Source organism: Zalophus californianus, chromosome 8, assembly GCF_009762305.2.
Source record: "Zalophus californianus isolate mZalCal1 chromosome 8, mZalCal1.pri.v2, whole genome shotgun sequence".
Lineage (NCBI taxonomy): Eukaryota > Metazoa > Chordata > Mammalia > Carnivora > Otariidae > Zalophus > Zalophus californianus.
This window is the reverse complement of record NC_045602.1, coordinates 66,784,916-66,804,230: the sequence shown is the minus strand read 5'-3', so window position 1 is coordinate 66,804,230 and position 19,315 is coordinate 66,784,916. Positions and strand designations below refer to the sequence as shown.

General features: G+C 39.4%; 1 protein-coding gene across 2 annotated transcripts in view; it reads left to right on the top strand.

The window, feature by feature from the left end:
* Window positions 1-19,315, top strand: part of SPTBN1 (spectrin beta, non-erythrocytic 1) — a 192,669-nt gene that overhangs the window by 376 nt on the left and 172,978 nt on the right. The window contains exon 1 of one of the 2 annotated variants that reach the window (XM_027622167.2): window positions 439-555. The exons of the other annotated variant lie outside the window; for it this stretch is intronic. The gene's annotated coding sequence lies outside the window, so the exon portion shown is untranslated. Of the gene's footprint in view, window positions 1-438; window positions 556-19,315 lie in introns of those variants that run through there. 2 annotated transcript variants of the gene reach the window in all.

The following is a 19,315-nucleotide window of genomic DNA, read 5'->3' as shown; positions in this document are numbered from 1 at the left end:
AGCTGCAGAGCCCGGGCGGGGGCGGCGCGGGGAGCCTGGGTCTCCTGTGCTTATTAGTACGCGGGCTTTGCGGGCAGGGGCGGCAGGCTCCGCAGTGAGGCGAACGCAGCTTCCCTGTGCGCACCGCGGCCGCCCAGCCCCATCGGGCGCAGCGGCGCGGATTCCTTCTCGCCTCCACCGCCTCCTCCCTCCTGCAGGGCGCATTGGTCCCTGGCGTGGGGGTGGGTGCGGAGTGGGCAGCAGGGAGGGCGTATTCTCGGGTGCCCTCCCTACAGCCGGGGCTGGTGGGGAGCGGGGGCGGCGTTGACAGGGCCCGACTCTGCTGCGCGTAACGGTACGGGGATGCGGCCAGGCGTGGTCCCCGCTGCGCAGCGCTGCAGCTGAGCCGGAGGCGGCGGCCCTGCGCCCCCCCATACACCCCCCCCCGCCCATCCTTGCGCCCGCCCCCCGCCCTCACCGCCGTCCCCACTCTCCCAGGGCTGGGCGTGAGCCGCCTCGGGGCGCGGAGCCGCGGCGGCGCCCGCCCTTGAGCTCCAGCCACCCGCTCTTCAACAGGTTTGTACCAGCGCGGGGACCCTCCGGGCCGGCCTTTGTGGGGGGGGGTGGGCTGGAAGCCCCTCTCGTTCTCATCCTTCACACCACGCCCGAGGCCCTCTTTTTTTCGTGGGGAGCCTTCCCTTTGTTTTTATGAGAGGAAAGATGCCAAGTGTCTGCCGTCAGATGGGGAGGGGAGTGTTGTCGATGTCAGTATACAAACCAAGTCCATTATTTTTCCAGTCAAACCCGGGCCACAGAGCGAGGAGAGGGCGAGTGTGGGGGCGCTTCAGCAGAGGAGAAAAATGGATTCGGTGGGTTTATTTGGGCGGGGATGTGCTTTTTTGGCAAGATGGATGGCTCCCAGTGCCCTCGCGGTGATGCAGCACAATGCAGCAGCATCGCAGCCTCCCCTGGTTCTCGCTGCCGGGGCTTGGCACGGCCACTCGGCGCCTGCGGCCCCCGCCCGGCCCCACCCAGGCCCGGGGCTGCCCTTGGCCGAGGCCGGGAGCTGCTTCTACCTTGTCATGCTTGCTGCTTCAGCTGGATGTGGCGTCAGGAGGACCAGGTCACCTAGCCGTGAAGTGGGGGGGGGGGTTGGTTTGGGGTGACCCCTCCCGCTCCACCGGTCGGGCAGTGCTCGGACGAAGGGGCGTCCTGCAGCGCTAAGGGAGCCGGCCTGCGGCTGCGGACCGGAATCTGATCTCCGACCGAGGGACCTGAGCTCTAGGGAGGGGCTGCGGGGAGGACAGGCCCGGTGGTGTGCGGAGGCAGTGGTGCAGTCAGTATTAGGAGTCGCAGTGTTTTTCTGTGCATTACCCATAATCTGTGACTACAACCCAACTATCCATCTATTTCTTCATAGGTGAAAAGTTGATTAATTGAAGCTTTATGGCGATTACAGTACCTCTGTCTTTGGTTAATACTAAGAATGTGAATTTTTCCTGTAGGAAAACATTTTTTGAAATAAAAGGATTGGTGTGTTTTAGTTCTTATGGCTCTGAGACATTTTTAAAAATATTAACATTCAGTAAGTTTTTTAAAAGCATATTTTTTGGTGGATAGTAAACTGTTTCTTTAACCCGTATTTGCTTTATTTTTATCATTTGCTTTTTCTGTAAATCAAGCACAGTTAGAGATTTGGATTCTTTATTAAGGATTATTAGGTAAGTGAGTGTCATGATTGTTGATAAATTGGTATTCAGATTGATTTAGGTAGCCCCAGTTAAGTATCCAGTCATGACTAATGGGATTATCATGGTAACTGCATTTGTGTTTGTTTATGTGTATTTTTTGTGTACATATTTTTTGCAGATGTGGCTGGGGAGGGGAGTGGAGAAACGGGGACCACCAAGGCCTCTGGCTGGTATCTGGTTAGAAGGAGATGATGCCCAGTGTCCCCATCTGTTTAGTCTGGGAACACCGGGAATTTCTCTTCCAAATGCCACTTCTACAATTCATTTATTCAATGTGGGATGACAAAGGGGACACATCTAAGTGTCACCTCTTCTAAAATGTATACCTGAAAAAGGGCATTTCAGTATGCTAACTGGAAGGGAAGGTCAGTGTTTCAATGCAAGGGCATATCTACTTTTATTTTAAAAAAATCTCTAATAATGAATCCAGCATTTGATTTTATGTGGTTCTGCCGAATAGAACTGAATGTAAGTTGTGTGGTTTATGTGCATTATTTTGACTTTCTCTAGTAGAGGGCCATTAAAATGCAGAATATTTTTGAATTTGGATTTCATCGTTGCTTTGCTTGTATAAAACTGTGATGCATAAAGATGTTTGGGAGTATTGTTTCCATGGATTATCCAGACATTTTGGATTTATTATGTTGTAAAAAAATACCCTGTGTTGATGGCGCAGGGGGTTTAGCTGTTCTTACACACCAGGTGCAGAATTCTGTTAGGCTACGCTCTTTGTGACTGTCCCCTTTGGACTAACCAAACCCTTCATCTGAGGGTATTAGGACAGCGAGGAAACTGCTGTGCAGAGCATCTCTTAGGGTGAGCCTAGTAACAACAGCCTGTAATGTTGTAGGAGCAAGTGAAAAGACCTCACTCTCTACTTGTGACACATCCTTAGCAGAGACTTGGCATTGGCATTTCCTTAGAAGAGTTTGAGTGGTTATTGAGTGCTGTATGAAAGCATGACTCTACGTGCAGAACACTATTTTGAGGTGGAAGGATTTTACTACTACTAAACAGACATGGTGAGTGGAAATTATTTGATGTGGTTTTCGTTAAAATAATAAGCCTTTCGTTTTTAGAGCATATTCTTAGAATTCTAGAGCTATTCACACACACGTATGTATGTACTATAGTGATAATACTCCTTTAATTATGTTGGGCCATGACCAACATCTGCATTATGATCAGTCTTTAATTACTGTTCTGTGGATTTCCTTTTGGTAGTCCTGGTTTAATACTACTGGGAAACCATTCTTCCATAAGGAAAGAGTTAATATCCCTTCTAGAAAGGCTACTTCTGTAGGTTTGTTGAAGTGAGTAAACTTCTCATGGATTTCTCTTTTAAGTTTTCAGTCTTTGCTTGTCTCTCAGAGCACCTTTTCTTCGCAAAAGACCTAGTTTAGTATTCTTGATTTTTCTCATAACAGTTATTCTGTACCCAAGTTTATATAGTGTAGGAATAGTATCAATTTCTTTATCTTGGTGGGTAAAATGAAACTATCCCAATTAGAGACACCCACACATCTGTTTTTAGTCCTTGCTGGAGAAGGTGTTTTCATAATGTCTCTTGCTACAGTAGTGAGGTTTGTGAAACAGCAACATCAGGAGCTTGTTATAAATGCAGATTCTTAGAGGTCTCATCCCAGGCCTATCGAATCAGAATTTGCATTTTAACAAGACCCCTAAGTGACTTGCATGCATGTTAAATGGAGAAACTGCTCTACTCGTTCAGCTAAGGGACCTCCATATTCTTCTAGTATCTTTCTTTTGTCTTTACTTTTGCTGAAATATCGGCACATTTTTTTCCCTTGGGTCACTAAGTGGTGTGGAAGAAAGGGATACACTGGCTGTAAATCATTTAATACAGAAATACTTTGTAAAGTTCTTCAATTTTTAAATGGAGGAACCCTATTTTTTTTATAGTTTATTTAGACTAGTCAGGTTTTTTAGTTCTTTTCTAGAACACCTCTAAAGTTGAAAAACAGTCTCCCCTCCCTGCTTAGACAAAAAGACATTGGCTTTGAGATAGCAGAACTAGAGTCCAGGAAGCTAAGCCCCTGAGTGCAAGGGCCCCCTCTGCTCCCTTTGCTCTTCTCTGACCTCTTGTTCTCTGTCATCAGTTACTTCTGGTATATTCAGTGTCCTGCCCTTCTGGTCCATTGCCTTCTTAAAGTTCTTTATTAAGTGATTTGTACATACAAAATAATGCTCATAAAAGATCTGTGACAGAATCATAAATCAGTGGGCACTCAGGCACCCATCACCTAGTTCAGGAAGAAGAACCTTGTCATCATGTATTCACAGCCCCTTGTGTGATCCTCTGTGATCCCATCTGAAGCAGCCACTGTCTTGAGTTTTATGCTTGTCATTCCCTTGCTCTTCTTTATGGGTTATCCTTTTAAAAATTCTTATTTTGTATGTTTTTGAACTTTATATAAAAGAAATTACATTTTATGTATTTTTCTGTGACTTGCACTTTTAGATTAACATTATATTCCTTAGATTCATTCATTTTGTGGCTGTGATTCATTCATTTTTACTGCTGTGTAGTATTCCACTACAGCTTATTATTCCTTCTGCTGTGGATAGAGATTTGGATTGATGCCAGTTTTTTGCTCTTATAAAAAGGCTACTGTGAATATGTCTTCTACATGTCTCTTAATACATATGTGGAGACAGATGCAAATGCACACATTATCTGTCGGTCTCTTTCTCTCACGAATGAAATTTGCTGGATAACTGGGTATGTGTACCATCATCAGCCTTACTAGATATGCCAAATGGTTTTTCCCAAGTGATTGTACTACTTGTGTTCCTACTAGTAGTGTACATGTTATAATAATTCCACAACTTTGCCACTGCTTCATTTACCAGACTTTAAAATGTTGTCCAGTTGATATTTATGAAATGTTATCATGCTTTTTATTTGTCACTTCCCTGATTATTGAGGTTAAGTATATTATTGGCCATTTGGGTTCCTTCTTTTGTGAAGTCCCCATTAAGCTTTTGCCTATTTATCTTTTAGATTTGTTTCTTAATTGATTTGTAGGAGTTCTTTGTGTAGATTGCCTGCTAATCCCCATGGATTCTATGTGTTGTAAAAATTACCTCCCAGTTTGTGTTTGTTTTTAAAAACTCTTTGTGGTTTCTTTTGATGAACAGTCATTTGTAATTTCAGTAGAGTCATAATCAGTTTTAGTCCTTTAAGGTTTGTGAGGACAGTTTTGTTATTGCAGGAACTTTTTTTTTTCAGTTGGGAAAGAGCATTAGTTTTGGAGTCAAACTGATCTGGGCCCAGATCCTAAGGCTGTTGTATACTAGCCATGTGGCCACAGCTAGGTTCTGGCCTTGGGATAGTTCATTCCTCTTGAAACCACAGTTTCCTTATTAGTAAACTTGAAATGATAATACTTTGTGATACAGTTGTTAGACAGCAGGGTACAGTGCTAGGTACATAGTATGTGTTCAGTTAATAACAGTTCCATTACTTTCTCTTCAAACTACCTAAGCGGTATGAGCCACTGACCTTTTCTAAATGTTTTCCCGAAACTGCCATGATATTTTTATGTCAAAAGAGCTAATAAATGGTTTATTCTTTTATTTTTTTAAAAGGCTGTGTTACAAGTGGAATTTATATATTGATCAGCACAAGCTGTACAAGACCACTTACTGGAAACCCTTTGTCAGCTCAGGTTCCTGTTCTTGAAAATAGTGTAATTATAGTTCTTTTTACTAGAAAGCATTTAGACTACTGTTTTCCCTTTGCTGCTACTCAAAGATTACCCTGTGGTATTGTTTTTGAGGCAGTAAACAAATTATTGGATACCTTCTCTTGCCAGGGCTTGAAATTGGGTTAGAGTGATGGTGGTGTGGGCTGGTCTAATGGTGAATAAGATTTAGTTCTTGAATCTAAGGACTATATACTCCATAGAATATATTCTCTATATGTTCACAGCAGATAAAAGACCTCTTACTGACCCGGTGTGTGACTTTGGCAAGTCATTTACCCTTCTGGTCTCAGTTTTAAATTTATAAAATGAAGGACGTAGATGAAATTATAGTGGGGGTTAAAACCTGGCACATGGGCACCATTCCCTCCCTCCCTGGCAGATCTAGAAAATCAGCCATGGCATTTTTTTTTCCCCACAGAGTTGAGGTAGAGCCTCAGTAACATTCTCAATATAGTGTTCTAGGCAGTAACTACCAGTTGATTGGATCTCATGCTTAATTTGTAAGATCCTATATATCCCTAAAATTCTGTGATGGTAAGATATTTGAGTAACACAGCTCTCTGGCAGAGTTCAAAATACAGTGGAACAGGAGGAAATCAAAAGCAGGGAGACAGGAAATAGGCGATTGTCGGGGGGGGGGCGGGGGGGGGGGGTCCAGAGGTTAAGGGAGCAGGTTATGGTGGTAGCCAAGGGAATGAGAAGGAGGGGAGAGATGGGAGAAGGGCTGTGATGGCCCAGCCCTGTGCCAACTGCTCATGGAGTGAATGGATGGGAGGTAGACCTAAGTGGATGAGGAGCTAAGGTGACCTGGGTTTCAGATTTGGATGATGACCGAAATAGACCTCGTGAAGAATGGAAATCTGGTTGGGAAGAGAATCAGTTTTGTCTTTGAACATGTTAAATTTGAGATTCCAGCAGAACCCTTAGTGGAGATAATGTTGGAGGAGTTGAGAGAGGTCAGGGCCAGTGTGGCTGATGGGAGGCTGTTGGATGCAAGGGTCCTGAGCTTTAGGCTCTGGAGTTGCACAACCTGGTGACTCCATGTACAGACTAAGTGACCTTGGGCAAACTACCCTGACCTCTCTGTGTGCCTCAGTATCTCCATCTGCATGGTGGTACCTATCACAAAGGATTATTAAAGCTAAGTGAGATAATCCACTATCACAGTACATTTTAATTACCATGAGACATGGATGTTTTGCTTAGTCTTAATTTTATGCTTTCTTTCAAATATTTTGATTTATTCAGAAAAGATACATTCCAGTAAACATACCATCATTCAGATAAATAATGCTAAGTTCAGTCTACAGTAAACTTGTCCTTATGTACCATGTCTAAATTATAGGAAAGGCAAACCTAACTAAAGCCTATTTTTAACAAATAAGGAAACACTAAAATCCTACTATTTGGAGGAAAGGGTATGAACAGATAGTTTATAAAAGAAGAAATCAAGGAAGACAATAACTATAACTATATTAAATTGTTCAAACTCACCAGTAGTTTGAAACACAAAACAATTAGATTAATTTTTCCGCTTTAATTGGGTAAATAATGCTCTCTGGGATGCTGTAAAATAGGAGCTCTGCATTATCTGTTGGGAGAATATTTGGATTAATACAAACTTAGTAGAAAAAACTGGGTTATATATTTATATAATAGAAACAAATGTTTATATTTTTTGGAGTTAAATCCCACTTGTAGTTCTGTAACCTAAAAGAAATAAATAAAAATAAGGACAGAAGGTTTTAAACAAGGATTTTCTTACCGTTATTTATAGTGAAAAAGTGAATGGGACATACTCAAATTATGGCACAGGGACAGAGTGGAATTCAGTATAGTGCTTAAAATAATAATGGTTAGAATATTACTGAAATGAGAAAATGCTAACGATATAATATTCAGTGGAAATACCTTTATGTAAGGCTATATAATAGGGTATAAGTCCAGTTTTGTTATAGTAAATAAAAGACTGGAAGGAAATACATTAAAATGTTAATGCTTTGGATGGTGGGTTGATGGCTGATTTCCTTTCTTGTAAGAAAGGAAATTCCTGTGACTTAAAGTTTCTCATTTTGAGTTTTGAAAAATTTTATAAATAGAGAAGGGTACAGTAAATCTAATAGACTACCATGAGGACCATTTTTTTGATAATCAAAAAAGCAAGCAACAAATTTGTTAATTGTTAGAAAAAGAAAGAAAACAAATCTGGCCACTTATAGGTCATTATTAAGGAATAGTTTAAATTTCTAAAGAATTGTCTTATCTGTCCCTTTGCACACTTTTCTAAGAGCAGAGGAAAAATGAGTAAGTTAGGATCTTCAGGGTATAGGTCTCAGAGAAAAGTAGAGCATTTAGATGTGATGGAATGCTAACTTGACTCTGCATTAACCTGGGTCAGCCGAGAAGGTGGGGAAGGCCAGGATTCTTTAGTATTTCCAAACCACATACTTACACAGAGAGGGCAGTAGACTTCGGTGACATACTTGTTCTCACTCGTGGAAACTCAAGCACAGCTGCTGAAGCTAATTTTGTAACCATTAGACCGTCATGTTTCTTTGAAATTGGTCAGAAAAGATGAAATTCTGAGTGAAAATTTTAAAATAAAAATAACTCCATATTTATATTACTTCCGATTAATGGTTTCTCACCATTTGGGAATATTATAGGCTAAGGGAGAGAGGAATGAATTTTAATAATATCCTTCCTTCTTTGTATGAAAGGAAATTCTTATGTATGTATGTATATGATATTTATTGCCTCTCTCACATAGGTGAGACAGAGGGATGTATGTATGATTGAGTAATCTCTACCATAAACAGAGGCAGAGGGCTATTTTAAGACTTTTAAAGTGGGGAATTTTGTAGAGATAACATTTTGAAAGTGACTCTCAGGAATGAATCACATTGCCCTTCATCTTTGGGGGAAATATTTGGGAGGAAATAGTTCTGTTTTGTGGCCCAGATTCCCAACTGTGTTGGTACTTTGTAAAATGTAGCTTGTAGAAATGAACTATTTACTTCCATGAATTTTGCGGGTTTTTTCTGCTGTCAATTTTAAGTGGTTGATTGAGGATTTTAGGTTAAATGTGCTTTGAGATCTGAAAGTAAGATGTTACAATTTCAAGATTGCTTTAAAGTTGACCCTTGTTTATTGGTGTCATGATTCCATTCTTTATAAACTCTAAACTATGAGAGTAAACACCTGAATGATTTTGAGAGCCATTTGACATCTCTGATCTAGAATCTAGAGCATCCTTCTATTTCTGATCTTTAACATAAACTTGAAGCCATTGGTTGGGCAGTAAAATCTGTATTAAAACATAATTACAGATTTACCCAACAGATGAACTAGGGTGAAATGCAGAATGATATATAAATAAGAATTTATTCTTTGGCAGTGTATATGTATAATTAAACATGTCTATGCTTAGAAAGTGGTTATCACTTGGTGATGTGGATTGTGGAAGAGCTCTAATTTCATCTCTCCACATTTCCCAAATTTTTGGAAGTACTTAATAAACTCTTGTTCTTTATCAAAAATATCCTAACACCACAATAAGCCTCATTTTAGATGGATAAAAACTAATAAATAAAATGATTAATCAGCTACATATGCCCTTTGCTATTCCGTTTTTTTTTCTGCCAGGACTTACAGAAAACCAGTCTAAAGGCATAGGAGCACTGAAATTTTGAAAAGATTTTTCCATTCCTTATTTAAATATGCAATTTGTTAGAGCCTTGGTATTTTATTACTTCCGTGGAGTGTGGGAAAAGATGTAGGAACTGGGCCACAAGGGAGCAGGGTAAAAAACATCCTCCAGGAGATCAGCCTCTATGGCTATTGCCTCTGGTTCTGAGTGAGGTTTCTTGTTTCCTTACCCTCTTGGGTAAGGAAACAGGAGCAGGTACAGGGATAATTGTTGTCCTAGTGTGTTTGCTTCAAGGCTAAATGTAAACATTCAGGGGCTGTACATTTTTCTGGAATGTTCTTCAGCAGCTGTTCAGTCTTTGGGGTGGGATAATGCATGTTCTTATTGTGGTTTACTCCCCCGCCCCCTTTTAGCCCTTTTATCTTATTTAAAGAGGAAGGAAAACCTAGATGCTTCCCTAAAACAAAGCTTATTTATTTTGTTCTGTGATGTTTAAACATTTTCCATTATATTTTTAAATCTGTAGCATGGGAGTGCTTTTATAGTGAGTACAATAGTCTTAAAAGTTAAAATATTCATTCTTTTTTACCTTCTTAGAATCCCTGAATATTTGACAGTGTCTGCTACTCAATACAGTCTGCATAGTTTTTTTTTCTGAATGGCTTATGAAGAATGTATACTTTCATAAGGTTATAAATTAGCATAAAATCATCTAACGTAAAAATTTTTAAGTATTTGATTACCAAAATAATAAATGTTTATTGTAGATCATATGGAAAATAAAAGTGAATACAAAGAAGAAAATTGAAATTACCAGATATTTAGTGATGCCAGCAGCATGCAATTAACATTTTGGTGTTTATTCTTTAAACCTTTTTCCCTGTGCACATACTTATCTCACAAATAAGGGCCACATTCTCAGATCTTAGGCTAAAGATGTCAAGTTTTGACAGTCTAAATAATCACTTGATGATGTTTATTACTCTTCCTGTCAATACATGTAGCATGACAAAACATAAAATCCTATTACTGGTCTTATTTAAAGCTATGGCCTGGACATTTTTGCCCTGAGCTGTTTTTAGTGGTAGGGGTGCTAAAGAAAAATGGTAAAGAAATAGAAATCCAAATTTTATTATATTTTTCTTCTTTGACAAAAAATTTTTATAGTGGAAAAATACCAGAAATTAAGTTCTCATTAGATAATGTGTGCTTTCTGTTTTGTTTTGGAAAAAATTTTCATCAGGGTTGCATTAATTCCCCTTAGGGACATCTCCATATGCTTTGGACAACATCTGATTTTACTTTTATCTTCAGATTTCAGAGACTCTTTAAAACAGCTACCCCATAACAGTGTTACAAATGAAATGGATGTGGTTATTAGAATCTTGATTTTAAAGGTATTAAATTTTACTGGGCTGGTTTTGGTTGTAACTGTTGAAAACATACACTAAGAACTCAACTTTCTTAGGGTCCTTGTATTGGCTGAATTCTTTAAAATTCTATCTTTGAATCTAGGATCTGTTTCAAGGAGAAAAAGCAATATAGTTATTTGATTATGCAAGCCAGCTGTTTAAGCCTTGGGACATTGGATGGATGGAGGTGACTTGCTAGCACCTCTTTGCTGCCTTAATTCTAGTATTTGGCCTTTTCCTGAAGGTGCTAAAAGGGTTTTTTCATGTGCTTAGGGAAAGGAGTGGGAACAGGGGAGAAACACCCTTTCACTGGAAGAGAAAGAAAGCCCTTTCTAGCAGTTTCTAGGAGGGACTTTGTGACTGTTACTGGTCTTGTCTGGAGTGGTGGGCCTGGTGGAAACGGCAAATGTCCTTCTTCCCAGGTTTAAACACTGAAGGCCTGTGGTAGTTCCTTTTACAGTTTATTTTTTTTTTTAAATTTTTAAAGGATTTTATTTATTTATTTGAGAGAGAGAGAGTACAAGCAGAGGGAGAGGGAGAAGCAGGCTTCCCGCAGAGCAGAGGGAGCCCGATGCGGGACTCGATCCCATGACCCCGGGATCATGACCTGAGCTGAAGGCAGCCACTTAACCAACTGAGCCACCCAGGCACCCTCCTTCTACAGTTTAGAGGGAAACTCAGCTGGGTTGGCTGATGGATGGATCAGGATTGGGGGTTGGAGCTCAGCTGCACTACATGGACTTTCTCTCTCCAAATAAGGGATTCTTCAGAAACTCCCAACCTGATGGGAATCATTCTTTTTGAGGACGGTCACAGCTCATCAAGGGAAATGCTTTGATGGTTAATGTACCTGGCCTATCTGAAGCCCGCAGTAGGGATCTCAGCTGAACCTCCAGGCAGCTGCACACATTGGGTCTAGCACTTAGGGAGGCATTGAGGTGGGACAGTGCTCACGGTGGTCCCTGCGCCCCAGGGTGGTGGGGGGAGCAGGGGGCTGGAATGTGGCCTTATCCGGACCTCTGAATGGATGAGTACACCTGTCACTTTTTTTAGGAAGTGAGTGGGGTCAGAGGTATCAGTTGGGTAACTTCTCTGAGAGGGGCCTGGTCCTTCTCACAGCGAGGCTGACAACTCTGTGCTGCTGGCTGTCCGTAAATACCCGGCTTATCTCCTGGGCTGGAGTCAAGGATGACCAGGATCCTGGAGCACAGACATTCACATGCCCTTTGAGCAGGAAGGAAGCCAGCGCACACCTTGTGTTTTATTCTTTGTTTTAAAGGTCGGTGGTATTTTGTTTTTTGCCTGTTTGCTTGTTTTTAAATCAACACCCCCTGTTAAAGGAATTTCTGAGTTTCCTTGATAATCAGGATGATTTTTCATTTCAGAATGCTTATTTTGCTTTCCAAGTGTGTGTTCCTGACTTTAAGAACACCAGCTTTCATCCTAGCTCTTAAAATCTCATTTGATTCATAAAGGGGGAAAGTTTAATTAGAGAGCAGGTTAATTTATTGTCTTATTCCTGAGGAAGACTATTCTTAGCTGTCAGTTGAGTATTATATATATATATATATATATATATATATATAAAATATATATGTGTATATATCATGTATATATTTCTAGCTCTGAAGAATTACTTTTTAGTGTATGTTGCATGAATGTTTTATACCTAATTATAGTATGTATTTTCGTTGGACTACACTCTTGTTAAAGGAAACTTTTGTTCATGTGAAATAAATCTTTAGTGGATCGTATTTGAGAACTGGTTCTCAGTCTTCTTAACTTTTAAAGTAAATAGATAGTTAATGTAAAGTGTATATTGATAGCTGGCCTATCACTAGAAGTTGTGCAGCTGTGCAGAGCATGAGGATCAAATTTGCTAATTAAATAGATTTTTTTTAGCAAGAATGGAATGTAGCAGCATGTGGTTAACCATTCCAGGTTGTTTTTGAAGAGGACTTTTTTGGCCAAATATTAACAATTAGAGAGTACATTGACTTAGAGGATGTATTGCTAGGTTAAATTATTTTTTTAAAGGAAGTAATGGGACTCATTAAATACTGAGATGATCCTTTAAAATATACACTGATTAAGAATCTGCTTCAAGATGTAGGCAGTGGGAACATGACTAGGGCTTAACATCTGTAGTTAGGGCATTTCTTTTTTAAGATGTGACCTTGCTTTTTTCCCTTTCATGTCAGTTCTCCTTCCTTAGTTGGTGAGTACTCAACCTTTTTTTTGGGCAGTGGAGTATAGCATTTCCCCCCAGTTTGAGCAGTATTCTGTTATTTGTTTTGGGGACCAATGTAAGTTAGATTATTTGGATTAAACTGTATCCACACAGATGGTGGTCTGATTTTTTTTTTTTTTTTTTTTTTTAAGTCAGACATTGTGCAAAGTGATCTGTTGGGAATAAATGGCAGGTTGGTTGTGTAATGTGGCAACATCTTACTTAGTGTGTCTTTAGAGATAAGTGGGATGTGATTCCAGCAAGGCTGTGCATAAGAAGTTGGAATGCATTGGAGAACTGCCAAGAGATTGGGAGCAAGCTGTATGACAAGCACTAATGCAGCCTTGGCCTGCCTTAAAATAGCTACAGTTCAGCAGAATAGCTTGAAACTTGTCATTTCACGAGCAAAATCACTCCTCTAAATGTATTACCAAGAAATAGAAATGGTAGCTATCCTCTTTAGTAAGGTTTATTTTTATTTATCTTTTTGTTCCAGCAGTCTTAAAATCTCTTGCACCTGTATGTAGGAAAATACTTCTGTGTCACATATTATCTTGCATAGTTTTATCTGGACTAATTAGTGATGCATTATCCCAAACTTCACACTGAGGTTCCCCTGCCCCACTCACCTCACTTGCTAATTGCGGTTTGAATAGAAATTTGGGCCCTGAAGGCTAAAAAAAAAAAAAAAAAAAAAAAAAAAGCCCTGTATTTTATATGTCTGATAGTCTTGTGGATATGAATTATTGATGTTTGAACGTTAGAACCTTGTAGAAGCATAGTAAGGGGCATTGGTTACTGTCCTGCAGAATCTTTTTTTTTCCCCTTATTCCTTTTTTGACTCCATATTAAGTTTTTTGCAATTTATCTGCAGTACTTGATTGTAATTGATTTACTTTCTGATTCTGGTCTCTCCATTTAAAAGAAAAATGGGCTTGTTTTTTGAAGTCAGGACGACGAAAGCAAAGTAGGAGGGGGGGTGTGCAGCTTTTAGGAGGGGTCCTGTACAGGTTTGAGCCCGATAGTAATATGATCAGCACCTGCAGAGGGTGAGGGATGGCTAGGTAGAGGTGGAGGCTGCCTGAGGGGATAATCGAATGAACTTATTTATTAGCTTAGGTGCTGTGAAGATGAAATTTTTTAAAAAGCAATATTTAGATTACTGAATGGAAATAAAATAAGAACAGAGAGGACTTAGATGTTAAACATAATATGAAAACAGTGAGTGAACTTCCTCTAGGAGGGCTTAAATACAAACCAAATTTCTATTAAGTATTTCCTGAAAGATGGTATTAACAGATATCTTAATTATCCTCTAATTTAAAGTCCGTTAGAAATTTGGACTTAGACTAATTGCAGTAATCTTATAGCCTTTTAGGGTACCCTGCAAAATGGCTTTGTTTCTTATATATTGCTGTCATTAGATTTATAAGTCCTGAATTTTGCTTTGTCACTTTCAGTATCTTAAACATATTTCAGGGGGGATACTTAGCTTCTTTAGATATATTGATCTTTTCATTCTTACATGGCAAATGAATTCTCTATATGGTATTGTTGACAGTTCGGAAAATTTCTTCATTGAGCCCATGATTTCTAAATTTTTTTGTTTTTGTCTTTCCCTTCTTTTACACATTCTTTGATTTTTATACACACTCTTGAATAGCCAGATTGGTAAACTGAGTTCAGAAGATGTGAACTATAAGCTAGAGCCACCAGCTTTTTTTTTTTTTTAAAGATTTTATTTATTTATTTGAGAGAGAGAGAATGAGAGATAGAGAGCACAAGAGGGAAGAGGGTCAGAGGGAGAAGCAGACTCCCTGCTGAGCAGGGAGCCTGATGTGGGACTCGATCCCGGGACTCCAGGATCATGACCTGAGCCGAAGGCAGTCGCTTAACCAACTGAGCCACCCAGGCGCCCCAGCCACCAGCTTTTTTACTTAACACTCCATTATCTGATCTGCTTGTGAAACTCTATTTTGGATAGTTTTCACCTCAGATCATCCATTGAATTGCAGTATGTATTCCTTTAATCTTGCAAGAGATTTCAATCATTCACTCTAAGATAAAAAAGCAAAAAGTAAAATATTTGAATATCCTTTTCTTGGGTTATTGTCTGAATTAAAAAACTATTCATCTTAATTTTATACCTGCATATTGGATGTCATCTCTCTGTGTATGCCTTGTATCGGCACAGGCTCATCAGACTGGGAACAAATATTTAGCATTGAAGATATTCCAGACATAAGAATTTACGGAATTTGCTTATAAATGTTAGGGGATGCACAGAACAGACCCAGGGTTTTAGCTGGCTCTTTGTGCAGTGTGAAGGCAGATGGAAACATTACAGAAATCTGCTGCAGATGGCAGTGAAAGAGACAGGTGAGGACCACATGGAAGTTCATACCAGGGGTAGATGGAGTACTGAGTTGGTTTTTGAAATGCTAGCCATCTGAGATGTTTCTACAGCTGTTGTCAGCTAGCTGAAAATAAATTAAACTTGTTGGAATGGTAAGAGTTTTGCCATCTGAATAGGCTTAGATAAAATAGTGCTTCAGGTGCCCATAACATGGTCTATTATAATACTGTAAAAGAAAAAAATGGTAATAAACCAAATGCCCATCATTGGTAAGTTAGAGGAGAAAATATCATGGAGGCAGTACAATGTAGTGGTTACATGTGCTGACCTAGGGGCTGCCTGGGTCTGAATCCCTAGTCTACCTTGGACTCACTTTGTGACATTGAGCACGTCATTAACCCTACTCTGTCTCACTTTCTTCACCTGTAAGATGGGGGCAGTGATAATACAGATGTTAGAGGGTTCTTATGAGGATTAATAAGTTGATAGAAGTAATGTGACAGTCTAATGCGTGGCAAGTATTTATTAGTTATTATATTGATAAAAATATTCTTGAAAACATTCTAATAACATAGGGAGCTTCTTAATATAAAGGAATAAAAGCAGAACACAAGGTTATTTAAATGATATGCTCTCCACTATGTGGGGAAAAAAACACACACACAAAAGAAGGAAATATTCCAAATCTTAATTTTTTGTAGAGTGTGGTAGTATTGTGACTTCTGTTTTCCTCTTAAGTGCTTTTCTGTATTTTCGTGTTCGCCAATAATCATGTCTTACTTGTATAATTTGAAAAAAATAAGCTTTTTTTGAAAAGTCCATGTCACCCCTTGCAAACAGTATGTTAATTATAAGAACATCCTGTTTATTCTTTGAAAGCCCGGACCTACCATTTCGCCAAAGGTTGCCTCCTTCTGATTGTACAATCTTTTCACATTCTTACAAAAGTGCCTCCGAGTAATGAAACTCCAAACTTTTTTTTTAACTTTATGACTTAGATTTTTCTACTAATTCAGATTAATGATGTATTAAAAACAACATAGACACCTGTCGCTACATAAGTGCCATTTATTAGTGATATGATCTTGGACAAATTATGTCAGAGAGTTTTGGTTTTCTCATACAAAGGGGAGATGAGGCCAACAGTTACCATCTACCGAGTATCACAGCACCAGGACTAAATGCAGTAATACATACTCATCACTTCTGGCATATTACAGGCACTTGGTAAGTGATGCTGCTTCCCTCACTGCCCATTCTTGCCAACAAACAAACTCAGTTTGGTCACTTCACATTAGTCCATACAATGGTGTTTAGTTTTAACTCACTGATCTTTAGTGCTTAATTTAAGATTCTGTAGACCAATGTGGCTTTCTTAAAGATTCGTCCTTATAAGCTTATTCTTCCTTTTGCCTCCCCATTCTTCACATATTTCCATCTGTGTTTATTTTGCCGCTTTCAGCCAGTTTACATAACTCTATTTAAGAGCGTTCCCTTCCATAGTGTGTCAGGCAGTTTAGGCTTAGTGCAACAGGAACAAGCATCTCTGAAATCTCAGTGGCTCAAAGCCGTAGATGTGTATTTCTCATTCATGTGATATGTTCATCATAGGACGGCAGGGGGCTCTGCCTCACACTTTTTGAGCTTGGGAACCCTGGCTGATGGGTCATACAGAAGCCATTGGCTAGAACTAGTCACATGACCTTGCCCAACTGCAAGGGGAGCAGGAAAGTGTAATCCACCCATATGACCAGAAAGAGAAGAGACTGGGTATGTGTCATCATTAGAAATTTCTGACCAAACATAGATAATGGTGTAGCTGCTGTAGTCTCACTTTACATTTCCCATCAAGTTCTCTGAAGCAATAGCTTTGCAGTATGTTAACATGTATTATTTAAAAAGAGAATGCTAGGCTAAGTAAAATGTAATAGGTTTCTTTAGTGAAGCACTTCTCAGAGTTTTCATAAGCTAATAGGCTTTCTAGCAGGGAGAGAAATAAATGCATGGTGTTTCCCAAACTTATATTAACTTGGAATTCTTTTTTTTTTTTTTTTCCCAAAGCTTCTCTTAGGCCTGGGGTTCATAGAATATGCTTTGGAGTACACTAGTCTGTTCTCATATAGAGCAAAAATACTAGAGATTCATTTTAATTGTTATATATATTAGGAAGAAGCTTTGATTTTATTGTTACTAGAGTTGATTATTTGAAGAGTCTTATTTCTACTATTATGAATCAAATGAATTTTTTTTTTAGTTATTATTGGTTATATGCCTGTGTTGAATCCATAGGATTTTTTCTTCATTTAGTTGCTTTTGTGTTTTAAACTTACCATTGAAAAGAGGAAGGAAAACAAACCATGACCAACATCTTAGTTGTTAGAAAAGATTAAATTGGTTTGAACAGATGACCCAAACACATATAATTTTTTATTGGCTTCAAAATTTTTTCTTGGTTCCCTCTGACTTTCCATAACAAATTTTCTAGAAGTTTTGACACTACTGAAATGAGGGCTCTGATAAGAAGCAGAAAGACAACTTTTGTTAAGAGGTATTACATATTTCTCTACCAGAAGGCTTTGGATTTAAACATGGTATTTGTTGCCAGGGATTTTATGCCTGCATATGTAACAAATCTCAGTATGGAAGTTTTCACTTAAATGTGGCTGTAAACTTCATGTAATAAACCTTTAGGTAAGAAGGAGCTCTTCCTGTTTCATAACTATGCACAAGTAAAACTTAATCATATATGACAAACTCCCCAGACCTTTGAGTTTATGGCTTTTCTTTTCTTTTTTCTTTCCTTTTTTTTTTTTTAGTGATGAATTCAGTTGTTTTTTTTTTAAAGATTTTATTTATTTATTTGGCAGAGACAGAGACAGCGAGAGCAGGAACATGAGGGGGAGTAGGAGAGGGAGAAGCAGGCTTCCTGCCGAGCAGGGAGCCCGATGCGGGACTCGATCCCAGGACCCTGGGATCATGACCTGAGCCAAAGGCAGACGCTTAACGACTGAGCCACCCAGGCGCCCTGAATTCAGTTTCTATTAGAAATTATGAAATCCAGGCTGAGAATTCAGTTTTCATTTTGTCTTTTCTTTGTTTTTTTCTTTTGTGAGTGAAAAGGTGCAGAGGGCAATTGTTTCCTGATAGGAAAGACACTTTTAAATCTGTCCGCTAATTCAGCAGCAACCTATCCGGCCCCTTTTCCCTGCCATTATAGTCAGACCTGACCAGTTCAAACCTGCCTTTTGAAGGTGACTTGCTAGGATTTGAGGCAGGAAAAGCCTTCTTTAGAGCCATGGTTCCCAGTCTTGTCCTTTTTGTTGACTTTAGTCTCATTGTAGAGAAAGCATTCATGACCCATCACAAAAACAAACATTAAAAAGCATTTTTCACGTGGCCTGGAGCTGACAGAAGTCAAACTTAATATATCAAGGAGTATTACAAACATGAGAGCCATCACTGTTTACCACAGGGCTGCTCCCAAGCCTACTCCCAGGACCTTTGCCTGTGGCAGGTCTTTTAGGCGTTTGAGGACCAGCTATTAGGAGGTTTTGTGGCAGAGTAATGTTTTCACATTGCAGGCTGCAGCTCATGGTCAGAAAGATTGTAGAGAATACATAGAATTAGAAGCTTTAGAGCTGGGCGGGACCCTGTGGATCTCACTACATCCATGCCTTTGTGTACAGGAGGAGACAAGCTCAGAGAGTCCAGGTGAAGCCACACAGCCTCGTGGTAAGGGCTGAAATTACCATCTCTGCTTATTTGGGCCACTTGTGATGTGTTTTAAAATTAGATACATGAGGTGAAGCTACAGGTTTAATGCTCATGTTCTCTGTTTTCATGCTGTCAAAATAGCATTAATGTTTATTGGGAAATATTTATTGGGAAAACAGTGTTTTCCCATAGATTAAAAATACAAGAGACAGTTTGTTTTTGATTTAGGGAAAGAAGGAAAGCCCATTGTGTATGGAACTAAAAGATGGCGCATAGAGTATATCCACCTTTGTCTCTTTTAATTTTTAAAATTTAAATTCAGTTAATTAACATATAATGTATTATTAGTTTCAGAGGTAGAGGTCAGTGATTCATCAGTCTTCTGTAATACCCAGTGCTCATTACATCACGTGCCCCCACCTTCATCTTAATAGAAATAGCAAACAACTGTGCCCTGGCTGCCCAGGCTAGGCTGGAGGAAGGTGAAGGTCGT